The sequence below is a fragment of the Ornithorhynchus anatinus genome, chromosome 4, assembly GCF_004115215.2.
Source record: "Ornithorhynchus anatinus isolate Pmale09 chromosome 4, mOrnAna1.pri.v4, whole genome shotgun sequence".
NCBI lineage: Eukaryota > Metazoa > Chordata > Mammalia > Monotremata > Ornithorhynchidae > Ornithorhynchus > Ornithorhynchus anatinus.
This window is the reverse complement of record NC_041731.1, coordinates 91,687,188-91,700,652: the sequence shown is the minus strand read 5'-3', so window position 1 is coordinate 91,700,652 and position 13,465 is coordinate 91,687,188. Positions and strand designations below refer to the sequence as shown.

General features: G+C 43.8%; 1 long non-coding RNA gene across 1 annotated transcript; it reads right to left on the bottom strand.

Moving 5' to 3' along the window:
* Positions 1 to 2,672: 2,672 nt before the first annotated feature.
* LOC114811347 lies at positions 2,673 to 13,043 on the bottom strand. The gene is made up of 3 exons (XR_003759035.1): positions 13,003 to 13,043; positions 5,501 to 5,807; positions 2,673 to 2,996 (listed from the first exon to the last, which is right to left on the bottom strand). It is a non-coding gene; the product is annotated as an uncharacterized LOC114811347 (long non-coding RNA).
* Positions 13,044 to 13,465: the final 422 nt, after the last annotated feature.

Here is a 13,465-nt window from a genome sequence, read left to right as displayed (position 1 = left end):
GGTGGTTTCAAGTCTTCTGTAGAGTTGTGAGTTAGCTCAGAAGACTCCTTGATTACTTTCACTGGCACCATCTTAAAGCCAACAGAAGTAACACCAACACGGAGGTCTTAAAACTCAAGCAGCTCTACAACACAGAGGCAGTGCTCAGCATGACATCTCTTTGGGTGGACTGCTTCAGAAGATGGTTTGATAGAAGTTGAATTGGAAACTGAAAGCTGATCGTACACAAGCAGGGAGAGCACAACAAATGCTTACAGTTTTTTTTTTTTTTTGAGGAAGTTTCAAGAAGTATGTTGTAGCAGAGGACTCTTGGGAGACAACATTCCTCAAAATTTTACACTGACTTTGCCTTCTCATACCACATCAACCAAAAACTCTTTCCACTCGGCCCAAAGTCTCTCCTGAAAATGGCTAAACTTTCTTCTGTCTTTGCCCGCTAGTTCACTCCATGCTTACTTCATTCCTCCCAAACTAGCCGCCTTATGGCCTGGGAGTCAGAGGACCTGGGTTCTACTCCCGGCTCCACTGCTTGTCGGCTGAGTGATCTTGGACCGGTCACTTCTCTGTACCTCATCTGTAAAATGGGGATTAAGACTGTGAGCCTCACATGGGACAAGGACTGTGTCCGACCTGATTAGCTTGTATCTACCTCAGCCCTTAGTATGGTGCCTGGCACATAGTGAGCATTTAACAAATACCACTAAAAAAAAAAAAAAAAATCACCCAACTCTCCACTCTCCAAATTCCCTCTTCTCCCGGCCTGGAGCTTCCTTCTTCCCCAGATCCATTAGGCCACAGTTTCTTCTCTTAATTAAGGTCTCATAATAATAATAATCTTCCACTGGCCTTCCCTACCTACTCCCTACCCACCCTGGAAAACTCTACCACCCACCCTAGGATGCACATTTATTTACATCCATTCGTAATGGTACATACATTTGCTTATTTTTAGTGCTCCATCTGTAAAGTGTTTTTGGGGGGGGGGGGAGGCGTGTCTTTCTCCCCCATTACACTGTAAGTTCTTTAAGGACAGGACACAATCATTCTTCCAGTTGTACTTATTGAGTTCTTACTCTGTGCAAAGCACTGTAATAAGAGCTTGGGCGAGTACAATACAGCAATAAACAGACACATTCCCTGCCCACAACAACCTTATAGCCTAGAGGGGGAGACGGACATTAAAATAAATTACAGATATGTACGTAAACTGGAAACCACATGGGGCTCATAGTCTTCATCTCTATTCTGCAAGTGACGTAACTCATTACTTTGTGTACTTTCCCAAGAGCTGAATATGATACAAAACACCCATTTGAACTATTTCTGCAGCCCTGGTGTGGGGTCATTGTCCTTGAGCAAAGGAGATAAGACACCTGTGATCGAAGGGTTACTTCTAAACCAGTGGCAGGCACAGGAAGTGCCAGGGTTTTTAGAAGTAAAAGAAATAAAAATAAAAAATTCTAACCCAATGCACAATCGGTATTTTATTGAGCACTCTTTAAAAAGACATTTAAGCGCTTACTATGTGCCAGACACTGTACTTAACACTGGGGTAGATACAAGCTGATTAGGTTGACCTTAGTCAGTATCTGAACCCCCATTTTACGGATGAGGTAACTGAGGCCCAGAGAAGTGAAGTGACTTCAAGGTCACACAGCAGACAGGTGGCAGAGGTGGGATAAGAACCCAAGTCCTTCTGACTCCCAGGCCCGTGCTCAATCTACTAGGGCATGATGTGCTGCACTTACTGTGTGCAGAGTATTTACTATGCACCTAGGAAAACACAATAGAGTTGGCAGTCACAATCCTTGACAGCAATAACAATGTGATATTTAAATCCTGGTAGAAATTCACTGGTCCTCCCTCTTACTCAGATTCAGGTTTAGTGAAAGCAACTCAGAGTGAGTGGCAGATAGGGCTCACCAATCAATCACCACATCTCCATCTTCTTTTGTCGGCAGCCGCGTGCATTATGCCCATTCACAGCACAGCAGAAAAGGAAATAGACATTCAGTTGATTCTTTTTTCAGTACAGGAAAGGACTACAGTTACAGTCTACGACTTTCCACCTTCAGATGATCCGGTTTATTATCGGAGATCATATACCAGCCCTCTTCCGTGATATATATATTAAAATAGCTGAATTGAAAGGGGATTCTCGGTAATGGCATACACATGAAGCTACTGTCCTCTAAACTCTATCTTTGCTCCCCCACCTAACTGCCTGTCAAATCCCTTCATATATGAGGGTCTCAAAAATATATGTGAATTTGAGAAGGTTTCACATAGTTTAATCTGTTTGATGAACTCAATTAATACATTTTATTTTAAATAATGTTCCCCCATAGAGTTTCTAGCAGAGAAACAAAAGAGGATAAATGTTTTCTTTTAAAATAGATTTCTTTAGCAGGATTACCATATTACAGCGGCTGTCTCTGATTGTGTTTTTTCCTCTCCTGCCTTTAGGATGCATACCCCATTGATCAGATTTTTTTAAATCTCCCAAAAAACAAACCCATGAAATCACTTTGTTGAGGGTCAGAGTATTTTTTTTTTTAATAATTTTTCTTAGGGCATTTTCCTTTAGTTCTGGGATTTACATAAGGTTCTCTGACTCTTGGGTCCCATTTCCTTCCCTATTCACAGACTAATTATTAAAACCCAAACACACACACGCTCACACATGCTCAGGATTGCTCTTTAAGCACTAGGTTCTTAGTAGATTTATGGATTCAATAAAAAAGTGTGCCTTTTCAATTTTTCAGGGCTTCTGTTGATTTATACGGGCTTTCCTGGCACAAAAATTGGATTAAAATTTTTATTAAATCTTGTCCAAAATGCTGAAACTTGAAGCAAGACTTCAGGATATAAAATCCATGAATCCGCATTGGGTGAACTTGCATTTGGGAAGTGCTGACTGATACCTGATTCGTTCCCAGGAGAAATACCAGGTGGCATCTCCCACTCGGTTGAAATGCTTGTTATCCACCTGGGAGCTGGAGAAAATAATATAATAATTATTATGGTATTAAGCACTTACTAGGTGCCGGGACTGTTCTAAAAGCTGGGGTGGATACAAGCAAATTGGGTTAGACACAGTCCCTGTTTCCCTTAAACATTATTATTATTATTATTATTATTATTATTACTTTCAGCACTAGAGATAACTTTTGCCACCAAAATAAGCTAGCTTCTTGGTGACGAGGAAAGAGACCCATGGCCAAAGGAAGCCGGATTATAACAATGAATTGGAAGGGATGTCGGGGAATTTAGGAAGTCTCAATCAACCATGGTTATTCACTGAGTGCTTTACAGGGTAAGAGCACCATACTAAGTTGAGAAGCAGCTTGGCTCAGTGGAACAAGCCCGGGCTTGGGAGTCAGAGGTCATGGGTTCGAATCCCGAATTTGCCACTTGTCAGCTGTGTAACTGGGCAAGTCACTTGACTTCTCTGTGCCTCAGTTCCCTCGTCTGTAAAATGGGGATGAAGACTGTGAGCCTCACGTGGGACAACCTGATTACCCTGTGTCTACCCCAGTGCTTAGAACAGTGGTCTGCACCATAGTAAGCGCTTAACAAATACCAACATTATTATTATTAAACCCTTGAGAATATAAAATACAATAGAGCTGGTAAACACAATCTCTGCCCCGCTGTAGTTTACTGGACTCCAGTAGAATTTACTGGACTCCAGTAGAACTTCTCTCTGGTCTAGGAGATATGACAGTGGTGGGAAGTCTGAGAATCAATCAATCAATGCTATTTATTGAGCTTTTACTCTGTACTGAGCACTTGTGAGAGTACAATAGGGTTAATAAACATATTCCCAGACCTTGATCAGTTTACAATCAGCCCATTTGCCTTGGAAGTAGAGTAGAAAGGAAGGAATGTTTGTGATGTTCTTGGAACCTGCTTAGCCAGTGGGGAGTCCCCCTCAGAACAGGGAAGCAGCATGACCTACTTAAGACCTCGAGTCCCGTGCAGTCCTGGAACTGTGATGACCTAATGAACTTGTACCTATCCCAGCACTTAAAACAGTGTTTGATACATAGTAAACACTTTACAAGAACCCTAAAACAAACAAACGAGCCTAATGGGAGGAGCGTGGGCCTGGGAGTCAGAGGACTTGGGTTCTAATCTCAGCTCCACCACTTGTCTGTTGTGTGACCTGGGGCAAATCACTGGGTCTCAGTTTCCTCATCTGCAAAATGAGGATCCAATACATGTTCTCTCTCCTACTTAGAATGTGAGCCCCATGAGAGACATTATAATTTTTTATCTATCCCAGAGCTTTTACTGTGAGTACCTAATAAATTCCACTATTATTATTGTTATTAATGATAATAATGAAACAAAGACTGAGGACAGGAAGTCAGGTGGGTGTGAGGGTTGGCTGAGTGCCTTGGTAGTTTGATGGCTGTGGTATCCCTGAGATTCACAAGGCCATAAATTCATTCATTCATTCAATTGTATTTATTGAGTGCTTATTCTGTGCAGAGCACTGAACTAAGCGCTTGGAAAGTACAAAATCCCTACCCAACAATGGGATCATCCCTGGATGTGTTCACCAGTTAGCCATTCACCCTGACCAAGCCTCATCTTTGACTCTCTCTGCCTGAAGAATAATAATAATAATAATAATGATAATGTTGGTATTTGTTAAACACTTACTATGTGCAGAGCACTGTTCTAAGCACTGGGATAGATACAGGGTAATCAGGTTGTCCCACGTGAGGCTCACAGTCTTAATCCCCATCTTACAGATGAGGTAACTGAGGCCCAGAGAAGTTGTGACTTGCCCACAGTCACACAGCTGTCAAGTGGCAGAGCCAGGATTCGAACCCATGATGTCTGACTCCCAAGCCCGGGCTCTTTCCACTGAGCCATGCTGCTTCTCTAACAGCAGAAGTCCACACTGGCCTTCAGACTCTATAGTCCACCTCCCAACCTGCCCCTGCCCTGCTCCAAACCTAATAATAACTGGAGCATTTGTGAAGCACTTCCTCTGCATCAAATATGGTTGTGAGCCCTGGAGTAGATACAATACAACCCGAGTAGACACAGCCTCTGCTTCACACTGGGCTCAGATATTTTTATTACCCTATTTATTTTATTAATGAGGTGTACACCCCCTTGATTCTATATATCGTGATTAAGTTGTCTTGTTTAGGTCCGTCTGTCTCCCCCCGATTAGATTGTAAGCCCCTCAGTGGGCAGGGATTGTCTCTATCTGTTGCCGAATTGTATATTCCAAGCGCTTAGTACAGTGCTCTGCACATAGTAAGCGCTCAATAAATACTATTGAATAAATGAATGAATCTAAGGGGGACAAAGAACAGGTATTTCCAATTTTTACAGATGAGGCAACTGAGGCCCAGCCCAGTTGAGTTGCCTAAGGTCACCCAACAGGCAGGTGGCAGAGCCAGGATTAGAACCCTGATCTCCTGACTTGAACAGTGTGGTGCCCTTTCCACTAGGCCATGCTACTTCTCAACCTCACCAGATTTTATCCTGTTTGACATTTCCGGGTTTCCGCAGGCTGGTTGCCTTCTGCACCAGCGACGTTTCTAATTTTCCGGCAGTCCCGAAGCTTAGCAGAGCCATTTTTGTCTTGCTCGTAGTTGGCAGCTTCGCCGTGGGAAGTCTCCGATGAATTTGGAAGGGCTTGTTTGTCAGAGATCAAAATTCAAATTTCTTGGAAGCGGCATCCTGCAGCTCGAATCTCAGCCTTTCGCTGCTTGGTCATGATTTTCTTTATTCCATCTCAGTTTGGGCTCTAGAAGCCCAGTGGAGCTGTGCACACCTGGCTGAATGTGGAATCAGAAGAACAATTAAATAGCTGAGAAACACGAACCCAGGGAGACCGAGCTTTACGTCTAGGTTTCAATTCAGGAATTTCCCTTTGCCTCAGTTGTGGGATGCTTCGGACCCCCTTTTTTTTTTTTAATATACACACTCCCGTTTCAGGCTACCAGCAAAGTGTGGAATTGGTTTCATTACCTCGTGAGATTTCTGGTGACAGTGACTCATGCAGGGCTGAGGTTATTTGCTTCCTGTGATTTTCCTGCCACACAGGTGGTTGGACATAAAAATATATATTTTTTTATATATATATATTTTCAGACACATCCTGAAATGATATCACCTCTGTTTGGTTGCTTGAAGTAGAGGGGCAATGGAGGGGAAGAGGGGGTGCCGAAAGTACCATCTCCAGATCCCACACACTGTCCAGGGTTTCATTATGCTGCCTTATACTTGTCCTTTTACGAGTCAAAAAGAAAATCTAAGTTGACTCAGATGTTACGAGTCAGCCACTGGTTGGTTCTTCGAGCGATCAGCAGCTTAGTGCTAAATTTTATTTTTACGTAAAGAAAATTTTGACCGCTTTTTAAGCGGGAAAGAAATGTTTTCCCAGGATTTGTTAAGCCGAGATTCCGACCATTGTCCCCTCTAGACAGTAAGCTCCCCTTGGGCAGGGAACGTGTCTACCAACTCTGTTATACTGTACCCTCTCACATTCTTGGAACAGTGTTCGGCCCATAAGTGGTCATTCATTTATTCACTTGCATATATTAAGCGCTTACTGTGTGCAGAACACCGTACCAAGCGCCTGGAAAGTACAATTTACCAGTAGAGACAATCTCTGTCCACAGTGGGCTTACAGTCTAAAAGGGGGAAGAGACTTCAAAACAAGGAAACAGACATCACTATAAATATAATTATAGATATGTACATATATACACAATTGCCACGGGGCGAGGTGTGGGGGAAAGGGCAAAGGGAGTGAGTCGAGGTGACGTGGATGGGAGGGGGAGCCGAGGAAAAGGGGGCTTAATATCGGAAGGCCTCTTGGAGGGGGCGAGCCTTCAGTAGGGCTTTGAAGTGGGGGAAGAGCGCTTGTTTGGTGGATTTGAGGAGGGAAGGTGTTCCAGGCTAGGCTAGGGTTGGCAGTGGGACAGGCAAGAACGAGGAACAGTGAGAGAGTTAGCACGAGAGCCGGCTGGGATGCAGAAGGAGAGAAGCGAGGTGAGGTAAGAAGGGGCGAAATAATGGAGAGCTTTGAAGCCAATAGTGAAGAGTTTTCGTTTGATACAGAGGTTGACAGACACCCCTGGAGATTTTTGAGGAGGAGGATGACATGCCCTGAACGTCTCTGTAGAAAGATAACCTGGGCAGCAGAGTCAAGTATGGAACGGAGTGGGGAGAGACAGGAGGTTGGGACGTCAGAAGGGAGGCTGATGCAGTAATCCAGTCGGGATAGGTTCAGTGACTAAAGTTTTCGTTCTGTTTTGCTCTGCCGTCTGTCTCCCCTGATTAGACTGTGATCCCATCATTGGGCAGGGATTGTCTCTCTCTGCTGCCGAATTGTACATTCCAAGCACTTAGTACAGTGTTCTGCATATAGTAAGCGCCCAATAAATACTATTGAATGAATGAATGAATGAAGTGGTAGAAGTTTGGATGGAGAGGAAAGGGCCGATCTTGGTGATGTTACGAAGGTGAGACCGGCAGGTTTTGGTGACGGATCGGATGTGGGGGTGAATGAGAGAGCAGAGTCAAGGACGACACCAAGGTTGTGGGGCCTGTGAGACTGGAAGGATGGTTGTGCTGTCCACGGGAAAGTTCGGGCGAGGACAGGGTTTGGGAGGGAAGATGAGATCTGTCTTGGACATGCTGAGTTTGAGATGGCAGGAGGACATCCGAGTAAAGATGTCCCGAAGGCAGGAGGAGATGCGAGTCTGGAGGGAAGGAGAAAACAGAGGAGGAGATATAGATTTGGTTGTCAACTGCGTAGAGATGATAGTTGAAGCCGTGGGAGTGAATGAGTTCTCTAAGGGAGTGGTGTAAATAGAGAATAGAAGGGGACCAAGAGCTACAGTTGGGGATGGGAGAGGGAGGAGGAGCCAGCGAAGGACACTGAGAATGAACAGACGGAGAGATGAGAGAAGAGCCAGGATGTGACTGATTGATTGAATTGGCACACTGCTCATGGCACTGAGAAGATCTCACTAGGACCCAAGATGTGTTTGAATCCATTCTTGCATCTTCCCAGGGCAGGCTGAATCTTTTTTTTTTTTTAATGTTATTTCTTAAATGCTTACTATGTGCCAGTCACTGTACTAAGCCCTGGGTTGCATACAAGCTAATCAGTTTGTGAGCCACATGGGGTTCATAGTCTTAATCCCCATTTTACAGAGGAGGTAACTGAGGCACAAAGAAGTTAAGCGACTTGCCCGGAGTCACATGATGGACAAGTGGTGGAGCCAGGCAGGATTAGAACACAGAGACTTCTGACTCTCAGGCCCATGATCTAGCCACTAATAATAACAATAATGTTGGTATTTGTTAAGCTCTTACTATGTGCCAAGCTCTGTTCTAAGTGCTGGTGTAGTTACAAGGTAATCAGGTTGTCCCACGTAGGGCTCACAGTCTTCATCCCCATTTTACAGATGAGGGAACGGAGGCACAGAGAAGTTAAGTGACTTGTCCAAGGTCACACAGCTGACAAGCTGTGGAGCCATAATTAGAACCCATGACCTCCAACTCCCAAGCCCGGGCTCTTTCCACTGAGCCATGCTGCTTCAGAAGACACTTGGCTGAGGACACTTTTTGTTTGACAAGTTCATTCATTCAATCGTACTTATTGAGCACTGGAAAGCACTAATTACACTAAGAGGTTGGGAACGTACACTATAACAATAAACAGGCACATTCCCTGCCCACAGCGAGCTCAGTCTAGAGAGGGACATGTATATTCTCGCTTGGACAGTACATGTGCCAGATAGATGTGATCTATCTGGAGTTTGGGAGACCAGGTATGTTTCTTTGCCCCATGGTTAAGAAATATATTTCAATAACTCATGTGGCAATTTCTAACCTTTACCCAGCTCATACACTTTCCATTAATAAGCCATCCACATCAATCATTTACTAATTCTCAAATTGGGAGTCAGAGGATGTGGGTTCTAATCCCAGCCCTGTTGCTTGACTGCTGTGTGACCTTGGACAAGTCACTTAACTTCTCTGTGCCTCAGGTACCTCAACTGGAAAATGGGGATTGAGACTGTGAGCTCCACGTGGGACAAACTGATTACCCTGTTTCTGCCCTGGTGCTTAGAAGAGCATGCTTGGCATATAGTAAGCGCTTAACAAATACCATAATTATTAAATTAAGACAGTGTTGAGGTTGATTCTCCCCTTGGGTCCTAGAGGAGGGCTGGCTGCTTTGTCCCTTTGAAGTAAATTCATGCCTGGCAGGAGGGCAGGCTATTCCTGCAGCTGCTGGAGGTGATATTTGAGCCACACTGCTGGAGGGCAGGATATTCCTGCCCCCCACTGGGGGGGAGGGGTGATATTTGAGCTGCATGGCTGGAGAGCAGGCTATTTATATTAATAATTGTGGTATTGGCTAAGCGCTTAACTATGTGCCAGGCACTGTACTAAGCGCTGGGGTGGATACAAGCAAATCAGGTTGGAGACAGTCCCTGTCCTGCTTGGAGATCACAGGCTTAATCCCCATTTTACAGATGAGGAACCTGAGCCACAGAGGAGTTAAATGACTGCCACTAAGGCCACACAGCAGGCAAGTAATAAAACTGGGATAAGGACTAAAGTCCTCTGACTCCCAGGCCCATGCTCTTTCCACTAGGAGACACTGCTTCTTAGTGTGAAAATGTTAGAGAATTGTGAGTACAGAGCTGGCTTGAGCCATGCTTGGGCTTGGAGAAGAGTGGAAATATTCTTCCTACCTATATTAGGGTCACATGAGGTTGGAATGGGGAAGAAAAGGAGTCTAGAACCACCACTATCATCATTATCAGTAGTGTTTGCTGAATTGTAACTGTATTTGAAGTACTGTAATTAGCACTTGGGAGACCTATTAAATCAGCATGATTACTGCCTTCCAGGAATTTACATTTGAATGGGGTGGACAGGTGAACAAACCTAATTTATTTAGAGTGGGAACCGGGTGAAGAACAAGGATACAACAGGAAGGAGTACAAACGAGAGAGTTGGGATAAACAAAAATATACATAGGCTAAAGGTAGAAATGAACTGTAAAAGTGTTGAGGATGAAGTTGACAGAGTTGTAAAAGAAATGGAGATTTCCCGGAGGAAGGGACGATTGAGGAAGGTTCTGAACAGGGGGAGGACTGCAGTCTGGAAGAGTTCTGTGGGAAGAGATTTCCCCCTCAGAGAATAGCATGAGTCAAGGTTCAGAGTTGGGAGGACACAGTAAAAAGTGTTCTTGGGGAGTAGTGGGTGCAGATAGTTGGCTTATAAAATGGAGGAAGTTAGTGGGCATCCTTGAAAAAATGAGAAAGAGTTTCTGTTTGATGCAGAGGGAGATGGATAGCCATTAGAGAAGCAGTGTGGCTTAGTGGAAAGAGCTCAGGCTTTGAGAGTCAAAGGTCATAGGTTCTAATCCTAGTCTCTATCTGTTGCTGAATTGTACTTCTCAAGTGCTTAGTACAGTGTTCTGCACACAATAAGCATTCAATGAATACGATTGAACAAATGAATGCAAGCAAATCGGGTTGGACACAGTCCCACATAGGGCTCACAGTTTCAACCCCATTTTACAGATGAGGTAATTGAGGCACAGAGAAGTGAAGTGACTTGCCCAAGGTCACCCAGAAGAGAAGCAGCAGATCTGAGATTAGAACCCATGACCTTCTGACTCCCAGGCCTGTGTTCTATCCACTATGACATACTGTTTCTCTTTTGTAGATGAACTAAGATGATCTTTATAGATGAAGTGACTAAGGCATAGAGTAGTGATAAAGTGATTTGCCCAAGGTCACATAGCAGACAAGTGGCAGAGCCGGGATTAGATCCCAGGTCCTCTGCCTATTCCTGTCAACTGCCTCTGATATTTCCCCTCTTTCCTGCTCCTTCCTTCTGCCAGACCGTGCCTTTTGCAGCTTGGGTTTCCACCTTTCAAAGCCAGGCTATTGACGGATCATTTCTGCCTCCATAGTTTTTATTGCCATGGGAAATGACGAACATCAGGAGAGGCATAGATTATCTCTCAGAGCATATTGCCAACTTAATCGTACGAGATATTATGGAAACTCGTATTTTTGGGGTCCATTTGATATTTTGTCGTTGAGAAAGATTGTGATTTTGCTGAAGGAACCAATTGGTGCTGCTGTCAGTATTTCATGCGTGTGACTTCATCTTTTGGATGGCTTTTAGGAATTTCCTCAGATTTCTGAGTCAGAATAATTTTCTGGCTCTAGGAAAAGCAAGACATGATCTATACTCTTTATTTAGGAACCTGTTTCCAGTGATCAATATCCACATCAGAGGTATAGTTCCTCTGTTTTCACTTTAAATATGGATCAAACAATTTTACCAACTCATATCTTCTCTGTCACACATTTAATTTATTCTGCTTTTCATTTAAAGCTTGTGACTAGAGACCTCTTGGTTAACGGTAGAGAATGGATGGCTTTTTTTGCCCAATTCTTTATTCAGCTTGCAAGAGAGAGCAAATTGGAGTCTAAAATGGACAATTTAGAAACTCCCAGTAAATTCTAGGCAAGTGATAAGGTGTATGTACTCATTTAAATAATTATTGCCGTGAATTTTCAAAGGGCGTCTTACCTATAATTTGGTAACTATTTATCTCACTCAACATAGTTTCCACTGATCCCTGGGACTGCCGATTAAAGAGAAGGATTTACATAGATATATAATTGGTATCAAGCATGCAAATACTTTCAAAAGGAATCTCTAAGTATTTCACACTGGGAAAGTGAAGCTGCTTATTGAAAAATGCCCCAGGCTTATGCTTTTTACATTTCAGGCAGTGAGTGGAGAATTGGGGTGAATTTTTTCCTCTTTCTCCCTTTCCCTCCTTTTTTTCTTCCTTTTTTTTTTTTTGGTGTCTAGCCAAGACAAGGGGCACAGTCCAAGGGATTAGTCACTTTGAAGCCTTCCTATTATTTCTCTGGTGGTTTTGCTGACAACTCAAACTCTAGGATGTTCAGCTCAGACAGAGATAATTTAGTAAATATAAAAAATGTCCATGAGGCCTACAAGATTGAAAGTCTCTATTGCAAGAGGAGAAAGGAACAAGCCAGAATCTTTCCACAGCCACAGAGGAACCAGAGAAAATCTAAGGAGGGAGAAGTAAATGTAAATATTTTTCCTCCTGGGCCATGAACAACTTTTTTTTGATTCTAGGGTCGACTGATAGAAATTCCAACAAAATTAAATAGGTTCAATGAGACTTCCTAATGTTTAATGTGTTCTCCTCTTAGTGCTTTGGGACATTTCCCTCGGACAGCTCAAATTTAACATGTCCAAAGCAGAACTCCTCTTTTGTCCACCCATGCCCTGTTCTCCTCATGCCTTTCCCCTCACTGTGGACGGTACCACCATCCTCCCTGTATCACAAGTCCATATCCTTGGCATTATCCTCAACCCATCTCTCTCATCCAACCCTCATATTATCTGTCACCAAATCCTATCGATTCAACTTTCACATCGCTAAAATAAGCCTTCCGTCTCTCCTGACTCCTCTCCATATTTCACTCTGCTGTCTGGATTGTTTTTCTAAAATAAGAATAGTTCTTGTTTCCCCATGTTTCAAGAACCTCCAGTGATTGCCCATCCTCTTCCGCATCAAACAGAATTCTAAAGACCACCTTGCCCCCTCCTATCTTACCTCACTAATATCCTATTACCACCCAGCCCGCTCATTTCAATCTTCGAATGCCAAACTACTTACTGTACCTGGATCTTGTCTATCCGCTGACCCCTTGCCTACATCCTACCTCTGTTCTGGAACTCCCTTGCCCTTCATATCTAACAGAATGTCATCACCCCCTCCATCCCCTTCCCCATCCAAGGGTCGCAACTGGAGAGTTTCCAGTAGTCTACCAGTCCCAACTATGGGAGAGAGAGAGTCAAGAGGATACACATCCATTCCGTTCTTAGCTTGGGCTAAGTGGCTAGCAAGTGGAAGGCAAAATGCTGTAAGTCAAAACTCACCTGTGCCCGGGTTGCAGTGGCGTGGGAGAAAGTCGAGGGTGGAGCCTCAAGTTTACTGGGTGGAAGGAGGCAGTGGTAAACCTCTTCCGTAATTTTACCAAGAAAACTCTATGGATCCACTACCAGAACGATAGCAGATGGAGGTGGGGCGTTCTGGGAGAGACGTGTCCGTGACGTCACTATGGGTCAGACACAACTCGACAGCATAAGACGACAACAACATCACTGGCCTTACATTCAAGGTCTTATTAAAATTAGATCTCCTCCAAGAGGCCTTCCCCGACTACTCCCTTATTTCCCCTACTTCTCCCTTCTTCTCTATCCTAGTACTTAGATTTGTACCCTTTATTCACCCCAGCCCCACAGCACTTAGGTAGGTATCCATAATTTATTTGAATAATAATAATTGTGGTATTTAAGTGCTTACTGTGTGCCAGACACTGCTGGAGTGGATACAAGCCAA